At 38.9% G+C, this 3,809-nt stretch overlaps 1 pseudogene; it reads right to left on the reverse strand.

The window, feature by feature from the left end:
• Positions 1-292: 292 nt before the first annotated feature.
• LOC131798287 (tetratricopeptide repeat protein 28-like) lies at positions 293-3,269 on the reverse strand (annotated as a pseudogene).
• Positions 3,270-3,809: the final 540 nt, after the last annotated feature.

Below are 3,809 nucleotides of genomic sequence, written 5' to 3' on the forward strand. Positions count from 1 at the left end.
GACCACGAAATAAATACGTGTGAGTTTATTTCAGACAAACAGGAACGTTTTTTTTCTATGTTTTAACTAAACTAATGCGTTATTTTCGTTCTTTTTGAGGTTAAGGTTCTTTTTCTTTAACAAAAATGAAAACATTAGTTACACAGTGTCCCTCCTCAACTCACACAGCCGAAAAAATAACTCTTGCAAGCATTGCATGCCTATGATTTTCCTTTTTGTCCAGTCCACTGTTTCTTCTTTTAACTTTGTTTGTTGCAATTATATTGAGAACTGTTTTTTTTCACTGCCCTGTTTGGTAGTTTTGTTTAGTTGTGTCTTGTACATGGCTCGTTCTCTCCTCCGATTAAATATTTCGTTCAAATCCTGCACAATGCTTTTCTCGTCTTTGTTTGATTTCTTAGCTAAATATCTACATCACTCTTTGTTTCAACTAAAATTTCTTTCCTATATTTAAATCTAGCCCTCTGTTTCTTTCCTTAATTCTGGCTGATTGTCACGTTCATATCTTACGAACTGTTTGCACTCTTCTGTTTGACGTTAGTATCTCGCCCAATGTTTTCTCCTAATTTTATCTTAGTAATTCGTTCACCGTTTGTCTTCTTCTCTATTTGTTAATACTTTTCTTTTAGTATATTGTACTCTGTTTGTTCCCTTCTCCACTTAACTTTTAGATTAATATTTAGCGCCCTGTTTACAACACTGTTTGATTTTTGCGGTAATTCTCAAACATTTTTCTCTTCTCTGTCTGATTTTTACATAATTGCCTTCTCTTTTTTTTTTTTAGATTGTGTCTTCAGTACTTCGGCACTTTTTGTTCCCTCTTCTGTTAGTTTGTTATGTTATCATCTCCTGCACCTGTGAACAGTCTTAATCACTCTTTAATGATCACATGTGCGTCCAACGGGAGAATTGAAAACAGAATTATAATGATTTAAATCAAGGATTAATTTTGAGTTTTGACGAAACTTTGCCACATTCTCACATTTTTATACATTAAGCTGATTTCCTGTGTTCAGTTTTCCCATCCCAATTTACTGTAGTTTCTTATTGATAGTGTACTTAATAGATCAAACGACTTAATTGCAGGTTTTATCGTCGCTGCCTTTCGATTACGCCTTGCTTACAAAAGCACGCGAAATCAACTACTTGACAGTGTCCACTGAATGACAGTGTACAGGAATAAGAATCTTTGTGTAGGATCAGTAGTCGCTCTGTTTCTTCTTCGTCTCGTTGTTGTCCTCCTCGAGTTCCTCTTTCCTGAAAAAAAAAAACATTATAAATTTGTCACTATTTCACCTTAAAGTTAAAGGAACAGATTTCCAATTAAAGAAATTACTTTCTTCTTCAATTCCAGTGGGTATAATTGTCCAAACTTGTCGAACATACCATGCTTGATGCGAAAGTGACTTTAAGATTGTCAATTTATTGTTATTTTTGTTGATTTTTCACAGATAAAGTTAACTTTTTCAGCTTCTCAAGTTACCTTCATCGTCATAACGTGTAGTATCGCATCGAATTTGACTAATTATTTCCGAGTGTATTGCATACTAAAGAAACGCTAATTCAAAGCCAATTTTAGAAAGCCTTCTGTGAAAAACTTCTTGCTCCAAGCGCTAGACAAAATCAAGTTCTTTTTCGAGGCATTTTATGGATGAAAAACAAAGACAAAAACAAACAAAAAAATTACGACAACTGAGTGAACTGAATAAGTTAAGTGTGCTAATCGGTTTATCGTAGAAAATTGCTCATTATAATCAGACTTACCCTTTTTTTATAAAATCAAATGTCACGTTATCCCCCATCAACACAAACGGAGCCCATTGGGAAGGTTTGGAGAATCCATTGCTTCTCAACCATTGAACGGCCTGGTGAAGAGATTCACTGGCACTTTCTCCACGCACAAGGTGTTTATAGAAATGTTTCATGAGCTTCGCCGTTGCTTTGTCTTCTATAGCCCACGATGCTACCAACACTGAACGTGCACCAGATGCTAAGAATGCTCGAGCGATTCCAATAACTCCTTCTTTTTTAACCAATCCACGCCCACTGTGACAACAGCTGAGTACTACGAGTTTAGCTCGCACTTGAACTCCTTCAATGTCGGACATTGTCAGGAGGTAGTCTTCCTCTTGTGGAGTACTGTTAGTAGTACATTGAGGAGAAAGGGCAATCTCTCCTCTTTCGACATCTCCATGTGCGGCAACATGTATCAGACTAACTGAAGGTATTGCTTGAAGAACCGCCTGCTTTGTTGCGCGACTTCCCAATAAAGGCTGAACGCCCAGCAGTTGACCAACCATTTCTGCTTCCTTACTTGCACAGAACAATGGTGTAATGTCAGTAAGACGTCCATTGTATTGCACTTTGCCAACCGTAGGATCACCCACAACCAGTCCGCCAGTTTGACTGTGATAGTCTGCTGGACATTCTTGAATAAGCCGGAGAGTTGTCAATGAAGGGACGATGCATATTCTGTACTTCTCCGATAAATACTTTCCGGCTTGTTCATCGCGCAAGGCAGCAAATGGGACTCGGTACGAAAAACGATCCGGTACAATAATGATTTCGGGCTCTGTGAGTAAATCTACCACAGGTGCGATGATCCATTCGTAGCACAAATGATGACTTCCTCCGGTATCTTTGGTTTCGTCACCTCGCAGATTTGTTTGGCTCTCTTCATGAAGAGATGTCGTCATGTTGTCACCCAGCGATCGGTCTTCGCAGTTCGCTGTGGGTAAAACACCAAAGCATTTGGCGCTCTTTTTGAAAACTCCTTCCACTTCGCAAACTTACTCAGCAATAAGAGTGTCTATTTTCACTTCGTCTGTTTTTCGAAAGAAAATGTCTCCATTTGCTTTCAATACCCAGAGCAGAACTTGCCGATCTTCATACGAAATGTACAAAAAAACACTGTTACTTTCTCTTCTCGCGATGTTTTCAATCCCGAACCGTGGATCAGCTGAGATGTGGCTTTCAGCGGAGTACTTGTCTGCCATGAGTTCTGCGAGGACTCTTGCTCGTCCCAGCTCCTCAGCATAGAGAGCATCTTGAAATTTTCCGGTACCACAAAGGAGGTAAGTGAGTAACTTGTAGGGAAAAGTACCGTGTTCCTCTAATAGAGAAATTTTAAATTCACTGTTTCCTTTCTGAAGAGTTCTGATTTTTTCATATTTTTCAATAGCTTGAAAAAGATATTTAGTTGCCTCCACAACCTCGAACTGCAATATCTTTAAAACTGTAATACCGAGAAGGCTTTGAAACTCAGTCATTTTGTGTCCGATTTGGCTGCTTAAGGAACAAGCTTTCTGTAAATAATATACTGCCTTATCATATTCACTAAACGATCGGAATAGACCACCAACGGATAGGTATAGTTTTGCTTCGAATTCTCTATTGCTGCATTCTCTACTGATTGTAAGCGCCTTCTCACAATGTTCTTTTGCCTTCTGAATGTCATTTACAGAAGCAGAAACATGTGCGAAACCTACAATAGCCGTGACTTCCAGTTCTCTGTAACCGATTGCAATACTGACGCCGACTGCTTTGTCCAAATATTCTTTAGCTTGCAAATTTTTATTGAGATTACTGTACACCATTCCAAGATTGGAGTATGCGAAACCTTCTCCTCGTCTGTCGCAAATTTCTATCGCGATGGCAAGTGCTTTCTCGTGATATTCTTTAGCATTCTGATATTCGCCAAGGGAACGAAACACACTTCCGAGGTTCCCGTTTGTTGCTCCTTCTCCTGCTCTGTCGCCAATTTCTATCTTGATGGCAAGTGCTTTCTCGTGATATTCTTTAGCATTCTG

The sequence above is a fragment of the Pocillopora verrucosa genome, chromosome 12 (assembly GCF_036669915.1).
Source record: "Pocillopora verrucosa isolate sample1 chromosome 12, ASM3666991v2, whole genome shotgun sequence".
Lineage (NCBI taxonomy): Eukaryota > Metazoa > Cnidaria > Anthozoa > Scleractinia > Pocilloporidae > Pocillopora > Pocillopora verrucosa.